General features: G+C 34.6%; 1 protein-coding gene across 3 annotated transcripts in view; it reads right to left on the bottom strand.

The window, feature by feature from the left end:
* PCDH11X (protocadherin 11 X-linked) overlaps positions 1-19,342 on the bottom strand; it is a 447,910-nt gene that overhangs the window by 321,918 nt on the left and 106,650 nt on the right. The gene's annotated exons all lie outside the window — the stretch shown is intronic.

The following is a 19,342-nucleotide window of genomic DNA, read 5'->3' on the forward strand; positions in this document are numbered from 1 at the left end:
AAAAAACAAAAAACAAAAAACAAAAAAAACAAACAAAAAAACAACCAAAAATAAGAAATCGTATCAGATAAACAAAGCATCTGCACTGAACTTGCTGTTACAATAATCCTTTCTTTATGATAATTTAAGAGATAGTAAGTAGAATGAAAACAATGTTAAAAACTGTAGTCTTGAAGTAATCACTCATCTGTTTTATATTGATATGGATTAAATTTCTATACTGTTGGGAGCTGTGGAAGTTGCACAGCATTAAATTAGTATTCATTACACACATGCCAGAGGAAAAAAAAAAAAAAAAAAAAAAAGGTAGCAAGAAAGGAAAAAGTGCTGTGTGGGAAGAAATACCAGAGCTTTACTATAACTGGGAATTTTAATTTTTCTCAACCTTCCAGATGCTAACTTCACTTGAAGCCTTCCAGGTCTTGTTTTGGAAACCAATGACAGGCTGCTCTATATCCTTTTCTCATTTCACTTGAGGGTTTAGAGTTCTGTCATATCACATCTCCCACCCAAGTGCTCTTTTTCCTCTTTGAGGAATTCTGCATCTTGCAGCCACCCCTCAGACAGAAGCATCTCCAACCTCTGGTCATTCTCTCCACTTGGCAGCAACCTCTCATTCTAGCATGCTTTTCACAACTACGGAAACAACAGTAACAAGCACCTCAGGCTGTTTTTTGGTTTTTTTTTAGTTAGTGCTGTTTTAGAATGGTTTGTAATGTGCAAAGCAGCACTTTCATGTAGAACAGCCTTCCTGAGGGGAGCGGGTGTAAATTCATGAAGTTACTTCTACAGAATTACCATCCTTGATGAATAGAATACCTCGTCCAATATTTTCTCCATCCCTATTCCACTCTTACCCAGTATTCTGGATGCTTCTTTACTGATTCTCTTTGGCCACAGATGTAGTTGTGTTTCATGATGAGTACAAGGTGCCTCCTTTAACGACAGAAACTTTTTGAGGGATGCAGAGCTAGACCTTCTGCAATGTTCAGCAAATAACTGGCCCTGTATCTACTACAGGGATAAAAGAACTGACCATTTTGCTCACATTTCTCTTAACTGCCTAGCACACACAGAGCTGATACTTCATAGACATTATTTAGTATGTAGCATAATTAATCCCAGTTATCTCCTTTATCTTCTGCTTGTTTTTATGTAATGAGGTCATGAGACCTCTCTTTCTTCACCACTTCCTTACTTTCTCCAAAACAGAGATGACACAAATCATGCACAGGTAGTTATTCTTCCTTACAATGTGCTCTAATAGAATACCACTGACACAGAATGTCCTGACACAATTTGGACATAAAGTGACTATTTAATGAGTGAATGTCTTCACTGTTTTTAAAATTTTTGTTCTGAACTCATTTTGGCACAAAGTGATGGCATTCAGTATTTTCCAGGTACTTCACCTCTTTGGGCTTCAGAACACTCTAACACATCAGTTACTATGGATACAGTAAAACCAGCAATTTTAAACAGGTTTATCCTCAGAACGTGACCCTTTTGTTGTGTCCAGCAAAAAGAGCACACACTTTTATTTACGAGTTTTTCTGAATTTTAAAAAAGTACATTAATTACAAAAAAAATCTTAACATATGAATTTGATCAAAAGCAATTTTATCACTGATCACTTGAACACATAATCAGCTTCACACTCCTACCTGCTGGAATTATTGATTTTTTCTATCAAGCCAAAAGGATGTCCACATGATGCACATAATAATTACCACAGCTAATGCTATTACTGCATGGGAACTGATTCTAGTAATCAGGAAAGTGTATATTTGCATTAAAAAGAAAAGCAAACTGCTTTGCAGGTTTTAAGGAACAAATAAATAAATAAAACAGACCCCCCAAAAAAGTATTTATGGTTATACAATCCTGTATTAAAGTAAGTCACAAAACATTCTCTGCACAATTATGTTTTTTCTTTTTCTATTGAAATAATATTCAGTATCATATGACTAGGAGTGAAATATCAAAGAAATAAAAGAAAAATCTCTAAACATAGTTTTCCTAAAGATGGTATTGCATAATGTATCCTTCTAAAACACTGAAATAAGTTTCCTCTTCTATTCCAGTAATTCCTGTTCCTTAGATCACCTCTCCCATTAACCTCTTTCAATGTCTAAGATAAAACCTAAGCTCCCTCACTAATTCTATACCTTGCTTTTTATAGAGAACTGCTTAGTCTTTCTGTAGTAATAACTTCTAAAATCAAATAATCAACACCAAGGCTCTAATTTCATTGTACTTTACTAATAATGAAATAGGAAACCAAACAGATTTACTTGAGAAATATTTCACATGCATCTAGTAGATAAACCAGTCTCACAAGCATTTTATACATAGCATCTTGTAATTCCATGTGGTTTATTAAACAGGAAGGTTAGTAGAAAATTGTGAAAGATGGCCAAAGTAGAAGAGTTATTACTGTATTAAGTACTGCTCATTTCACAGCAGAACACTCCCACAGTCAGGTTGTTGAAAAATGTCCTCAATCACTGATTTGATATGCTAAAAGAACAGAAAGCTCAATCCTACTGAAAGCAAATAAATAAGCAAAAAACCCCACTTATTACTTATATGAATCCCATAATGTAATATAAAGTGGTTTACAGTAACCAATCTAATTTAGGCACCTGGGAGGAAATTGTGCAGTTATCTATGTGATTAAGATATTTCAAATGAGAGATAATAAAGGGGAGCGGGAGGGAGAAAGAAAAAATACTAAGTTAAAGCTGATTTGTAAAGCTATAGTAAAGATGTTTCTTCTCTTCCATTGCGAAATTAGAAGTTGGAGTCTTTCTTTTGCTTGCTTAGTATGTCTACAGTTTCTGATATAATTTAATACAGATCTTGCCAGTGCTCCTGTGATGATAATATGTAATTATAAAAAAATATATATATAATGAGATCTCCCTGTACTCAGCATTGATGAGGCCTCACCTTGAGTTCTGTGTTCAGTTTTGGTCACTTCAGTACAAAAAAAGACATGGAGGTACTGTAGCAGGTCCAGAGTAGGGCAGCAAGGCTGGTGAAGGGCTTGGAAAATCAACCCTATGAGGAGAGGCTGAGGGAGCTGGGGCTGTTTAGTCTGGGGAAAAGGAGGATGAGGGAAGACCTTATCACTTTCTTCCAGTATCTGAAAGGTGCTTACAGTGAGAGTGGGGCAAGTCTCTTCTCACTGGTGACAAGATGAGGGGAAATGGCCTCAAGTTGCAGCAAGGTAACTTTAGGTCGGATGATAGGAAACACTTCTTTACAGAAAGGGTAGTTAAACATTGGAATAGGCTCCACAGGAAGGTGGATGAGTCACCATCCCTGGATGTGTTTAAGAGCCATTTGGATGTGGTGCTCAGAGATATGATTTAGCAGAGGGTTGTTAGATTTCGGGTACTACGCTTAGACTGTGTATCTTTAAGGTCTTTTACAACCTGAGTAATTCTATGGTTCTATGAATATAAAATATAAAATCAAAATAAGAACTGTAAAGAGATTTTTTTATTTTTTTTTTAATTTTCCAACTGTAACGCTGTGTTTTCAGGTACAGTAAGAAGAACAAAAGATAGAATTCTCTATATTTACAAAACATTTGGAGTTGATTAAATCACTGAATTTTAAAGGCCACATCCATTATTGATTAGAAAGAAGCTTTATAAATAAAGAAATAAAGGGAAATACAAATTAACATTATTTCAGAATCACTAAGTATTTCCAGATAATAATAATAAAAAGACACAGAAATGACAAAAACCTTCTAGAAGGCCACATCTTCTGTTTTACTTTATAGCCTAAGAGGTTCTACATTTAGGGGACTATTTCATTCCTTCCCCCCCCCCCCCCAATTTAATATTCAGCATTTTTTTTCTTTTGAAAGTTAATCTTTCCATCTGTACTAATGATACTAGCGAGATAAGAACACCTAGGGAAAGCCATGCTCCCAGACTGATTTAATGTTAAACAAACCATCTTAAACAAACAAAGTTTATCAGACCAAGAACAGGAACAAAAAAAATGTACACTTCCAAAGGGTATTAGGATTTCCACCCGAACTCAGAATATTTTAGCTGTCAGTCACCCTCAGCATAGGAACTGTTTGTTCATTGCTACTTCTGAAAAGGATGTAGAGGCAGTTCTTAAAGAACAAACATTAATTTTCTTACTCTTACACCATTAGACTTGCATTACTATTTTGCATTTTCATCTCCATTATAGACTTCCATTTCTATATCAGTAAAGTAAAATATCTCCTGTTCTTCTTCCTTTTTTAGTTATTCTTCAGTACAAATGAGTTGCAACATATGCTGTACAGGAAAACTTATTTTATTTAAGTGTGAAGCTGATTAACAAAAGAAAGAACAGAAATATTTAAGAGCAAAAGAAGTATAAATATGTTCTGATACTAAATGCTAATTTTTGGTAAAAAAAAAACCCACAGCTTTCTAGGAATCCATGTTTGCTGTTACTTAGTAATACAATTCGTACGAGTAGAAGAGAAAGAAGGGACTGAAACAGAAAGCTTTTGATTTTACAGACTGAATGCTGGAAAATGAAGCATACATTAAAACTAAATATTACCCTTTTCAAGGGGAATAACAAACTCATGCCATGGCTTTCCTTAAGAAGAAAGCAAAGGAAACTAATTAGCCAAACTACTTTTTCATTGTAATTTTTGTTAGGAAGCCATTAAAACTGTTTTCACAATAGTGCATTTAGATTTGTGGAAAACTGAGCTTTCTCAATTCGTTAGCATTGCAACTTATAGAGCTGCTTGTTTAGGATACTGATTACCTTTAATAAATACATGGATTTCAAACACTGAACTACATATCTCATACTGCAAGGTATCCCATCCTTTTCCAGTCACAACATTAAAATACATTTATCAGCTTGACAATGTAACAGAAACAGATGCTGTGATTTCAAGCATACATCAAGGTAACTCAAAGAAATATGATTTCTAAGCTTAGTTCCATTTTCTAATATTCCCATTTGTAGTTCTATAAAGCCTGTACTTGAGTGTGCTCCAATTTCCTCTAAAACAAAGAACTATGGAAAAGAATAAATCTCATAAAATGCAATGTATAACTTGCACAAAAAAATTCTGTTGTAATTTCAGAGAAATAACAGGCAGCTAAGACATACTGCATACATCTTAACTGTCATGGTTTTATTATTTTTATGATTTTTTTAACTGGTATTCCACATTGTAACATCATGTAGTGCACTGGGAGTTAAAGTGTTAATGCTCCAGTTCCAGGTACCTGTCCGGAAGAGAACTACATCCCCCAGGGGGCGTTGCTATCAGAGAGGAGATAGAAATTCCTGGCAAGGTCACTTTACTGGGCTCTTCTCTTTGTTGCTCTTCTCCTTCACCTCTCCTTGCTGCTGCCCATCCCAACTGCACACTTCAGTATCAGTGTAAGGCCTTCAGCTTTTCAGACAGTGTCACTCTCATAATATTTGATTTACTAGCTTCAGTTCTAATTATATTGTATTATGGTGTGTTATCTTGCATTCTTATACCATATTTAGTAAATTAGTTTGTTTCTCTTCGGATCGTTGCTGCTGTTTCTAATTATTTTGGGGTCCCCTGTTTCCCTTTCCTGGAAGCATGGATTTTGCAGAATCCCTCTGCCCCACTTGTCATGGAACTGGGATAAACCAGCCTGTAAACCATTGACATTAACTTACAAGACTCTGATTCAACAAGTTGCTTATTCTCCCTCATAATTTGAGACTATGAATGACCTCGGAGGTTTCAATGGCACTATGATTCACCAAGTCAGTAAAATACACTGCAGTTTGTGATTGCTTTTCAGAACTTTCACTGAAAACTTGAAGAAAAACTTATCGTTTGGCCACACTCTCTGAAACTTTTCCCTACCTCTGTTTCCATTTTCTGAAAACAAGCTGGATTTTAATTCTTCAACTCTGTTGGAGTTCCCTTGTTAGTTTTTAGATATTACAACAGACTAGTAGCAACACCTTATGATAAAATCCATAACCTTCTTTTAGTAACCAGCTCAATAAAGAATATGCAGTTTCAGTGCTTACAAAAGGATGTTACAGTATTGTTACCACCCAGATACACCTGTGCAAATGTGGAGGTGTTTGGCAAGGTTTTTGACTCTGCCATCATCAGCAAGTTCTGCTTGAAGTTATTGCACACATTTGCATCCAGTATCAAAGTTCATGCAAGCAAGAAAACTTGCTAACAATAAAAGAGAAATAAGTTAGGAACTGCCTGGATAAGCTGGCCACATCCACATCCAGGCTCAAAATCAGAGTGGCTGCGTCCAAGGTTGTACAAGGAGTCGGACAAGGTCATTACTTCCTGTCATTTCAAAGATGCAAGAAAGATGTCCAGTACTGCCAGCCCCAACTTATTTTAAGCGATGATTATGGAGCAGATCTACATGGAAGTCATGCCTACACACACATACAAAAAAAAAAAAAAAAAAAAAAAAAGACAAGAAAGAGTTTTCCAATGACTCAAGAATCCATCTGGCAGACAGTTATATGTAGTGATCTTCAGTGGCTGATACTACAGCTGATAACATGACATTTTGAATAGCAACATGAATGAAGGGATGTGAACTTTCAGCAAGTTTGCAAACAATGAACTCTAGGGAGCAGTATGGCAGAGTTGGCTATCCAGCTTTGTTCAGAACTTCTGTGCCTAAAGATACTACAGCACAACAATATATTTGAATTAGAATCATCTGCACAACTGTTTAGAAAAAAACTACAAAATTCACCTTGAGTATTTTCCTACTGTTGACATTATATTTACAGGTTGCAGAGCCACTGCTGAGTTTAGATTTAGGATGGCAGCGGATTCTTACAGAGGAATTTAGATCTCAAGGTTATTTTGCAACAACTGGAATGTCATGAAGACAAAGGAAAAAAACTACATTGGCAACCTTAGCCATAGAAATATCTTTTTTTTTCTTTTTTTTTCCCCCCGATTAGCAGTTTATAAGAGGTCACTAAACTGATATATAAAAGAAACAATCAAATAAGTAATATAATTAAACATGTAATCCTCTATCTAGGGTCCATAACATTCTGTTATTTTGAGAATTTAAATAGAATGTGAAAAGGAATCACTTCTTTAGAAAGAGTAAGAATGTGGATCTTGCTCAGCTGTGACTTACTGACAAAGCTGGCTTTCCAAAAGCAATCAACTGTCACCTTAAGGACACACATTTATTTACACAACACACTCACTTTTTCTAGCCTCTTCAAAGGAGCCCTGAAAGTTTCTTTCCTGAAAGAATATCCACTGAGCTACGATCCATTGATTTTTAACATATTTCAGGTAAGCATACCTGTAAAAATGCTAAAAAAAAGAGCCTTTCAAAAGTGGGGAAAAAAACCTCAATTCCTTCTTTTTGTTGTTATGAAAACAGCACTGTGCTCTTCTTAGCACTTGCAGCTGTCCACTCATGCCTCTGGTTCTTACCTTCACCAGCAAAGGAATAAGAGCTATTTGTTAGCATTCTTCAGTTGAAGGTATTCTCACAGAGGCATTTTTCACTTTCATCCACCTGTATGAAATGCTTCAATTCACACTTCCACGACGGTTTATTGAAATTTATAGTTTTTAAAATATTGATCTACTAGTAGAAAATTAAAAGGTACAAGTTTTAAAGTTGAAGAAAGAAGGTCAAAAATAGAGATGATTAAAAAAAAAATCAACATAGATAACTTCAAGTTTCCTTTCTTCATCTGAGTTCTCCCATCATAGTTTTAAATCCTCTTTGGTTTATTTCCAGATTAAATATTTTTTATTTTTATTATTATTATTTTTTTAAATCTCACCATCTGCAACACTCATCTCCAAAAATGAAACTAAATGTGCTTGTGAAAGCAGGATTACTTGGGAAGATTTGGGGAGGAACTGAATACATATATGCAAATAGGGATATATATACTTACCTGTCCCAGTAAATAAATTTATAAATTCATTTCATCTTCTTGTTTATTGAACTCAACTCTATTTTTAACTGGGGAGTTTGAAAACTGATTTTGAGCAGAGTAACAGAGAAATAAAATTACTGGCAAATTAGGAAACCTAAGAAAAGTTGACTAGATAGAGGTGCCAAGAAATGAAACTTGCCATTAGCATTCAGAAACATTGTACATTGGAATGTTGGCTAGAAGATAGAATTTGCTTTGGCTACGGAAGCCCTGGAACTGAAGGACAGCGCTGTTCATAGAAATACAAGACAAATTACTTCACTAGGAATGGTATGTCAACAAGATTTAATCCAGACGAGTATAAATGTAATTTACCACAAAATTCTACCAAATCTGTACATAGAAACAAGATACTTTATAAAATTATTAAAATATAAATATTAGCAGACTCCTAAATGACATTGTGATTATCTTAAGACAAATTTCAGAATCAACATATTTAACCATTCAGACATGTTAAGACCTTGAATACCTCCAATACATCTAATCAAAATATTCTAGAAATAGCTAAGGTTTGTCTGACATACATCCTCTTTCTAAACCCATCAAATGAAATCTCAGAACAGCAGAAGACAACACTTAAAAAGATAACATCAAGTCTTGAAGACAAATTACTCACTTAAGGTTAGGTAACTTATTTAGAGAAGAAACAGCTGTATTATCATTAGGACAAAATTCTCATGATTGTATGGTCACCTGTATCAAATATTCAGCGACCTCAACTTCAATGAACATTTTATTTTCCTGACTAAATTCATTTCCTGCAGAGCTGACAAGTCCTCTTGGTATGACCTCTTGGTCTTACACGTTAAAGTTTTGCTCACCAGGTAAAGAACTGAAAGCCAAATGACATTTTTTGTCCAGGGGCTCTCTTTCAATCTCTTCTCTTTACAGTTTACTGACTACCTCTTTTAAAATCAAAAGTTACATGTCCTTCCCAACTTCACAAGTGCCCAAGAACAACTAAGTCAGTTAGCCTAATTGAATTATTTTGTGTTTTTTTTCTTTAAGTATGTTAAGCTGTAGGCCTTTGTTTTGCTATTGTACCCTCAGGCTACAGTAAATGAATTCGCTGGTACCTTTGAAGGAAGAGATGAAGTAAAATTCCCCAGGTGCAAAATCAAACAGAAAAGAAAACCTCTTCTGGTTTGATTGAAATATACATCTTGTCCTGCTGTTCTTTTAATGTTTTCTTTTATGATAAGAATCAGTGAAGGGCAGGTAAAGGGTTTTTCTCCCCCCCATCCCACCCAAAAAAAGTACCAGTTTATTACAAAAGTGTATTGATGATTACAGACCATTAGAACTCGGATAAATCCACTTGTTTATGTCAGATCGGTGCTCTTATTTACATGTCAGATCAGAAAAGAGGAGTTTCTATTTTTTAGCTTCCCACACTGTTCGAACATTTTAGCACATTTTTGTACATCACCATGAAGCCAGAATCTCCTGTGGTTAGTTTATTGACACAAGATACTTTCTCTCTTAAGCTATGCAGTCTGGCTTGCATTGAGTTGAAACTAACGAAGAATGATTTTTAAATTGCCAATGCGTCATTACTAAGATGAACACTTTAAAACAAACCAGGTCTCTGCACTTAGTCACTCATTTCACAGCTCCAGACTGTTCCACCACTTAAACTGTCTTGACGTGTGGAAACATTTGCAAATGCCCACAGGCTTCCAAAGAGCTCCTCCCCAGATTAAAGTAAACTTCTGGCTAAGAAACAGCTTTTTCTAGTAGTAGCCACTTTTTAGTCCACACAAAACATCCTGAATTCTCACATCCACTCCACAACCCACGTGGCAAAATCAAGAATGGGCACGCTGTTTGGTTACAATGAGAGACGTTACAAGCTAACAGGTGTAGTTCACTAATTAAGAAACACATACTTGAAAACTCAGGATCAGAATTTCAAGTCATCTTCTAGGTAAGAGAACACCTGTTGTGCTTCTGTTAGGAGAATGTGTTAGATTTTACCCTATAGACTCATCATAGAAACAGAGATGGTATCTCTACTCTGTGATGAGAAGACAAGCTGTAAGCTGAAAGCTTCTTGAAGAGAGCACTGGCAACAAAAACACCTTCTCCCTATAAAATGTTAAAGCATGGTATTGATATCCCATATCTCCCAGTAAGCTTGTCAGAGATTGGCCTCAAAAAAAGATTTTAAAAAAAATGAGAGAGAGAAGAGAGATCAAGGTAGCCAACACCAGCGATTCACAGTGCAGATTTCAAGAGGTTGATGGCTGCATCTTTAACTCCAAAAAATAAAAACCCAAAAAAACTCACACAAATCAGTAAAAACCATGATCACTACTCATCTCTTCACATACCAAAAATACTGAAAAAAAAATACATCTGTCTTAAAGAAAAAACATGATTTTACAGTCTTCTTCTCTATTTAACTACTATAACTATAAATTTAGTTAAATGATGTATATATATATTATATCATTATATGATTATCCAAATATATATATATATATTTAAAATATTTTAACGTAATGTTCAGAAAATTCCCATACTATTTTGATCACAGTAACTGTCAATACATTCCAAAGACCTGCAGGAGACAATGAATTTTGTGTACACTTGATGAGCCATAAAATATAGCAGAATTCAGCATTATTAGAGCATCTTTTCTATTTTTTTTTATAAAGCAATTTGTGTAGAATCATAGAATATCCTGAGCCAGATAGAACCCACAAGTATCATCAAGTCAAACAGCTGAACAAAACAGACAGACTGGTGATAACAAAGGATTTCTGTAAACTTATTTTAGCTAGTCTTGGTACAAACATTTAAAGATTTAAAAATATATTCATATCTCCTGGTTAATACAGCTTGATATACTCTAATTCATATAATTTTCAGTACTAATTTTCCTTGACTAAAGCTTTTAGAAAGATCTTGACATTTCTATAAATAAATGGGCTATTTACAGAAACTTTGATCGTTTTCTGTCAATCCCCAAATATCCGAGCCAATCTCTCAGATACTTGTTGAGATGAGAGTTAAATATTATGTGCTTCAATCATCTAAAAATGCAGATATTCATGCTGCTTTGTAGGGTGGTAGGAAGTATCAATAATTAATACATATTTACATTAATTGCTTTAAATCACTGTATTAAGAAGACTGTCATATTTTAGAGCTTATACTAGTCTACACTGAAAAAAAAAATAAATCACTGAAATCACTAGTAAAGATACTATTCACAGCTTTTTGTTTATTTTACGTTAACAGTTCTCAGACAAAATTCTTGCTGCCTCCAGCTACAAACAGCCACATCTCACTTCTACTAGCAGACAAGCTGATGGGAAACTCACATTACAACACATACTTCAAAATGTTAAAGAGCCAGCCTTCAGGCTTTCAGCCCCCTGAGCTCAATTTAGTATTGCCTTCAAAAAATTTGAATCAATACAGAGTTTTTTTGATATATTTGTATAAAAACACTAACTAACACAAAATCCTGGATTAGCCTCCCATATGCTAAAAAGCACACTATTTGATAATTACTTGAAACTTACTTGCAAAATAATGGATTTGGTAGGGATACACATTTGGGGAGGTTCCATAGTATAGATAAAATAGAGCTTAAAATAGCTCTGCTGTGTTACAAGGAGAAATTCTTTCTTTTTTTCTTTCCCAATATGACTCACTTTGCGTCCTCTATTCCTGCCCAAACAATCCCATCTAACTTCAGAAGGAGTTAAGTTGCACCAAAGACTCAGGCTTGAGCTGTGGATAGCTGCACCTATCCTTTGAAGAGATAAGCATGAGAATTATTTGATCTGGGAAAGGAGCAAGGTAAATACACTTTGTATAGGAAACGGTACCCAAGTATTCCTAGGAGTTGAAATATTAAGATGAAAGCAACTTGCAACTTGGGTACTAATTAAGGGTAGCTAAAAATTCAGCTGCGTTTTCCAAAATTACTTAATCTTTTAGACACACACAAGTGTCAGCTTCTATATTTGTGGAAAGCTTTCTTTCCAAAATCCATTTCTGCATTTATTTGTGAAAGAATCTAATGTTAACATAAAGCCTCATTTCTGAATGTTACACAGAATCCAGAATAAAAAACAATCATATCTTCCATTTTTTCATTAGTCAGTGTTGAGTATAACCAAACATGCACACAAAATCACTGTACCTATAAACATCTGTGCATTGTTACCTTCCATGCCATCTCATCCTTGCATACTGAGGTTTGACTCCATGTATGCCAAGCATAAGGAAGGAACTGACTTGGATTTTATGTTCAGTCCATTGTTCAGATTCATGTCAGGTTAGTGAAGGGACACCCCAAAAGCACAGTTCCTCAGAAAACAAACACAACTTGCATTTTTCTTCACAGTGACATAAAATACCTCAAGGTGGATAAATCCCAATACACCTTTTGATATAATCAACAGTCTTCAAACAGAAGAAAGATAAGTGTGTCTGTGTTTGAACAGTTTGTGAGAAGGAAGAGCTATTAAAAATAAAGAGATTTTTTCCTTCCTTTGAGTATTGTGAAAGACTTCTGCAGAAAACCAACAAGTTGTTCTTTAATTGATCACATTCTATAAATAAAGACCTCAGTATAATAAATCTATTTTACTGTATGTGAAAAATCAATCAAAAGTATAGAATAGTTTCAGTTGGAAGGGACCTTTAAGGTCATCTAGTTACAACCCTCCTGCTATAGGCAGGAATACCTCTCTATACGCCAGGTTGCTCAAAGCCCCATCCAGCCTGGCCATGAATGTCTCCAGGGAATGGGCATCTACAATATACAAGATTTTCTGCTCTGGTCTGACAATGGTTCCTGTGAGTAGCAGGGGGAATAGGGGAACACACAGACCCACACCCTGGGAAAGGGAAAACAGGGAAAAGAGGAGAAGGGTAGAGAGATGGGCCTAAAAACAAAGCAGTGGCAACAATCTGAGGAGAAACAAACTAATTTACTAACTTAAAAAAGCAAAATAACACACTATAATATGATATAATAATACAATTTAACTACAATTGCAGCTAATAAATCAAATAAAATAAGAGTGTCCAAAAGAGAAAGGCCTTATCTAATGCTGAGGTTAAGTGATCTAGGGAGCTCCCACGCTGTCGAGATCAAAAGGGAAGATCACATGACATATGAACAGAATTTATCTTTTCTCTCTGAGCAGAAAGGGATAAAAAAACTAAGAACAGTCCTCTGGGGTATGTAGTTGTTCTCTCCTGGGACAGGTACCTGGAACTGAAGCATTAACTCCTTAACTCCCAGTGCACTGCATGATGTTATGATGTGGAAAACCGATAGTCAAACAACATAAAACCATGACCAATCATGGTCCAAATAAGAATAAAATGTATCAAGCGAGCTAAAAGCAAACTTTCTTTTATCTGATGTTGACTTACAAAAAGAATAAAAAAACTCACAGCTTTAGTCACTGTCAGCTAAGCAATTGTCAGAACTCTGGAGCTAACTCTAACAAAACCCAGTTCTCACTATGCTGTAGCGTTCAACCTATCATGTTTTAAGTACCTATAATCTGTTTCTTGCTTAATCTTGTACATGTCTGTGTTCATACATCTACTTTTTCGATACACCTCCATGTATGAGTAGCATACAGATCTGAACACCCACATCTTTCTGTGAAACAGAGAAGTTGTTCAAAATAATGGATCAACAGTTGTCGTTGTCCCCTTCCTGGTCCCAAAAGAATGAAGGACGGGAAAAAAAAGAAAACCCATTTGATTATCCATTCATGAAAAGAGAGGTTAATTCTGATCTGCTCATGATAAGTTACATGTATCTGAGCAGAGACTCAAAAAAATAAAAGAAAAAAGGACTTCATAAATTCCAGATTATTTTCTTAGAACAGTTACTGGTTTTTACTACTCTTGATTTATCAGCTGATCACTCAACAAATCACAGAATGACTTGGGTTTGACCACGTCAAAGGCATCAATTTCATTTGCATTTAGCAATGAAACTAGAACTACTATATGTAAAGCTTCAAATTGACAGAGGTGACAGAAATTTCAGATTAGTAGCCGTAATGCCAGTAATATTTAAAAAAAAGGAGCATGAACAACCAAGTGTTCGTCTTTTTATATTTCCTGAATATTCACGTTGTCTAAGATATTACATCTGCCTTCATTTTAGAGATTAGTAGACACCAAAAATGAAAACAAACAAAAAACCACTTTCTCTACATGCTTACGGAATACCAACAGATATTGGTACTATCAGTATAACTGCTGCTTCACTATTTTAATTTGTTTATAACAGGATTATTGCACGGAAGCCTTTGGAAAATAGCCACTGAAGTTTGCTAACCTTCAAATGCTTCTTGCTTTAGGTGTTTTTGCTGTTTACCTTCTGTTCCTGTCAGCAAGCTGAGAAAGAACATAAACCATCAATGACTAGTCCTTCCTATCTGGATTGTAAAAATATGTACTGAGTACAGAACTAGCCTTCATAGAACCATGCAGTTTGAAAAGACCTTCAAGATCAACAAGTCCAACCACCAATCTGACCTAAAATCCTTTCCTGATACCACATCCTTAAGTGACACATCCACACATCTCTGAAATACCTCCAAGGCAGCCTGTAACAAGGTCAGACCGCTCTCTCTGTAAACTTCCATTATCATATAGTCCAAAGAGTTGTACAAGTCCAATTGCTCTGTGAGTGAAGGCAACCTTTTATTCTTTATTCAAGGTTGGTTTCCTGACTTAAAGCACTGAGGAGAATTCATATTCTCTCACAGAGAAAACAATCATGCCACAGGCAGTCAGCTTTGGAAAACAAAAACTTGAAGGTGGGACCTTTTCTTTCATCACAGAATATTTTCAGTTATCAAACACTATTGCAGACAATCACAGTATCTGCAGATACCTACTGTTCTAGTAGCTTGGAAGGACATACGTCTTTGCACAGAAGCTAAAAAGAACAAAGTGATTACTTATGAGACCATCCACACTCTCTTGCACAGAGCTGAAATAAAGAGAGTTCTGGATGGGTGAAAGTATACAGCAGTCCTGAATGGAGTGCAAAGCTGACCTACCAAAAACTTGTGTGCATTCTTCAGTTTGATTTTGTATTGATATTTTAGCTATCCTAAAAAGAAAAAAAAAAGAAAAAAGAAAAAAGAAAAAATGAAAACAAACAAACAAACAAACAAAAACCCACTTTATTTCTCTTTTTCTCTCCTTTTCTGTCATTTTCAATAAAAACAAACCATTGGAAGTAAATTAATGAAGAACCAAATGGCAAAGCAGATTGGATTGTTCATACCAAATGGTGTTCCAAACACAGTCTAATTAGGTGATAAAATGGACCAACATACACTGAGATTAAGTAAGCAATTAAGTGCTGTGTATCACAGAATAGAGAGGCATCAGTTGTACAAGACTGTAGTGCATGACATTTCACATTTAGCTCTCTAGCAAGTCATCTGTCCTGAGGGAAGAATAAAATGAATCAGAGTAGAAGACGACTTCAAATTGAAGCATCTTCATTTTCACTCTGATTTTATGACAAGTCAGAAAACCTGTTAGTATTAATAATAATTATCAGGGAAATATATGTCTCAGTCTTTGATGTTCCCAACACTTAAGCACTTACCTCAAAATCTGACTTTAAGATTTGAATATTTCCTACACTCCTAAACTCATTTCCTGAACTCAAAAACTTGTATAATGAAACAGAGAAGAAAACAAAAAACAAAACAAAACAAAAAAAAAAACAAAACAAAAAAACAAAAAAAACACCTTTATTTGCATAAATTGAACTTAACTTTAGATGTCAAGATGGGAAAAGAATGTACTCAATTTAAAAGAAGCAACTCAAAGCATAAATTTATCATCATTTTACTCTATTTCAACTGTTTCAGAATTCAAAGTCACATCTCAGGTAGAATTATTCACACACCCACATATAAGTGCATAAATGATCACAAAAGAAAGAACAAAACAACAACAAAAAAATCTTACACCATGATTTACTCATGCTACTAAATCTGCAGTGTGCTTTCTAAGTACTTCCTTGAATATTTCCTTTTTCCATTATCATGCATATTTGCATCCAAATAGATCCAAGCAAAATAATAACTTAAATGTTTTGAAGAGTACATCATAATCAATGGCTATTCATCTTCAACAGTAGTAATCCAGCCTTAAATACTTAAGCAAATCTTGTTTTACAACTGTACTCCTAGAAAAGACAAATCTCATAGTATGGTCACGTGTTCGTAATTCAGTGTATGGTGAAAATGGCATCACGGATTTAAGGACACCAAAAATTCCCAACATCTCTAAATAAATTCAGCTCACTACAGCAATAGTTTTCTTCCTGCATTCTCAGGGAAGTTCTCCTATTACTTTATCAGAATCCTGAGATCCTTCAATTTGGAAGGGACCTTTAATGGTCATCTAGTTCAATTTCCTATTACTATCAATATATCTACTAATTCAGACTTTGCAACACAATATGCCAACACACAAATCAAATTTGTTTTCCTAGTGCATTCAGTATATGAAATAGGTCTCATAATTGAGCTTCTATATTTATATCTCATTCATTGTATATGCTTAGATTAAATTTTAATAAAAATACAGATGTATACACGCACATGTAAGTTTTTACGCATAATAAATGCTAGCAAATAAAATGTTTCTTAGATTTGAGAAAGACTTGAGTTCTTTGCTGCCAACTTGGTGACAGCTTTTATTGTTTTATATTCTGTGACAATATGTAAAGCACAATATTCAAACCTCTATTTTTTGGCAATGTAAAGAAAGTTTCTTGAAGAAGTCTTAAATTTTTTCCAGCACAAATTCAAATTTTTAATTAGTATGTGACAAATTGCATATAAAACACTGTGGGTTTTTGTACGTTAGGTTTTTGAAACTATTTTCATATAAAGATACACTATATTTTAAATAAGTTTAAATAAGAAAGTTTCTGAGTATTCAGGCATACCCATTATTAAATTCTAATAGTTTCAGGAAGCCAATTTTCCATCAAGGTTTAAGCAAAATGACACTATTACTAGTAAGCAAACTATGAAAATAATTAATAATAATTTAATAATTCAGTATTAATCTCAGACATCAACATCCATTGATAAAACATAGTATCCTTTAAAACAGTAATGCAGCTCACAGTTTCATAGAGGAACATACTCATCTAACTTAAGAGTTCAGCTCTCCTTCTATAAGAGATACATTAGTATTCATTACTTTCTTTGAGTGTGCTTTGCTTGACCAAATAGCAGATTTTGCATATAATTTGTTATATTGCCATTCTCATACTCCAATCTCAGCTTATATGTTTTCTGCAAAAAAATAATGCTAAAAGAAGTCAACTACAAACTATTGCTGAAGAAGCTGAACAGGTTCCTTTTATATATCTAAGAATCCACTAACTCAATTCCTAGCAGTTTTGAAGAAAAAAAATAAAAATCTATTGTATTCCAGTTCACAGAGTGAGTACAAGATTTACTTTTCAAGTATGTTTTGTGTTTTTTTCACCCCCAAAGTTGTCCTTCTTCATATATATTCTTAAAGATTGTGTGACCTGGCCTAAGCAAAGTTTTGAAAGTGATAAATTTGCAACACAACACAAATCTCCCACTCTGATGAATGTCTTTTCATTGTGGAAGATCAAAGAACCAGGAGAAAGAATGTGGGAGCAAGCTACTAATGTTTGCTGAAATTAATATTTGCAGGAAAAACTGAACTAGCGTTTCAAAACTACTAACTAATCATAGCTTTGATTGGTAACCTCAGTATCTACATCCACACTGAAAGCTAGAAGAAAATAGTCTGGTTTCCACTTAATGGTAGATCTTCTCTTACATGTGTATGATTGTGTTTCCTCTGTGCCAATGAAAGCCTTCCAAATTAATTCAAAATTTATGTACATGGCAGAGTGAATCAGCTGATGCTATATTTCAGTTTAAGTTTTTAAGTGTCACCATACTTCCTCAAATCAGGTTTGGGAATTTAAAAGCTTTAGTCTTCAAGGATTATAAAATGAAAGTGAAATTAATCACAATTTGTAAAGCAGAGCATCATATATTATTTTCCTTTACCATCTGGCTGTTTGTTTGTTTGTTTTTTCCCCTTCAACCAAACTGCCAAAGATGAATTCTCCTTGAGGCAGTATAACTTGAAGTTAATTACACCAACAGCAAAGAAGTGCACTGTGGATATATACTACAAGCATACAACAGCCTTATTTCACAACAGTGATATATAGTGTGCATGCAGTATGAAAAATGGAAAGTTTCTTCTCTAACAAATGGCATTTCAATAGCTTTGATAGCAAAAGCAATACAAAATCTTTGTAAAAGATGGGTATGGTATTCAGTTAAAATGCCGGTACTCAGGCTCACTTCTGTTGCTACACAAGCATTAATTTCTTAACTGAACTTCGTAGTATTTCTGAATATGTTTATTTTCTCCAGCCATTTTAAAAGGCCTTTGAATGCTGAGAAATGAAGGACTACCAGTTTATTAAAGATAACTACTAAAAAAGTCTTCTGCACATACTGTCAGATATGGCACATCATTCTTTTATGTACCAAGGGGATATGAAAATCAAAAGATTAGCTTCTAGCATACTGATTATTATCAAGAAAAAGGAAGTGTAGATGGCTAGATTGCCACATTCTAAATTGAATAATAGCTTCATCATAAATAAAATTAATCTGAACTTAGCAAGTGAAGGATGAACAACATTATTTCTCCTCCCAGTTACAAAGGGTCTAGTATCTGGGTGTGAACTGCTGAAAGCACCACACAGGTTATCAGCCTGCATGCTACATGAATCACAGCTCTCTGAACAAGAAGGGGATTTCAAAGAACAAAACTATTTAATTATGATCAGATGAGAAAGACAGACTAGTCAGAAGCACTACTGCTAACATTTCTAGAATGCTTTATTTAATTAACATGCCCAAAAAGTCTTTCATTACAACTCAGATGTACTCCAAACCTACCTCTTCAGACTCTTCCTTTGTATTTATGTTACAATCAGAGAAGCTAAGATCTTTTCTTAGGCTTAGTTCCAGAGATGGCTTGCAGGTTTACAGTGCAAATGAACTTTAGACTTACAATAAAACAAATTAGAAATCAATACCTGCTGATCTTCAAATGAGATTACACAAACCTTTTAAGCGCATGCCATGGTGGTAATATAGAACCAGACAACTGTAAGCATAAAGACCCACCAAACTGCATAGTTTAAATGCATGAACAATCTGAATGCTTGCAGAGGGATATACAAACTCTTACAGAATTTTATGAATGATGCATCTTGTTATAAAGTATGGAAAAAAAGGAACAGCCA

This window comes from Coturnix japonica, chromosome 4 (genome assembly GCF_054131305.1).
Source record: "Coturnix japonica strain WE chromosome 4, WE-NBRP24, whole genome shotgun sequence".
In the NCBI taxonomy this organism is placed as follows: Eukaryota; Metazoa; Chordata; class Aves; order Galliformes; family Phasianidae; genus Coturnix; species Coturnix japonica.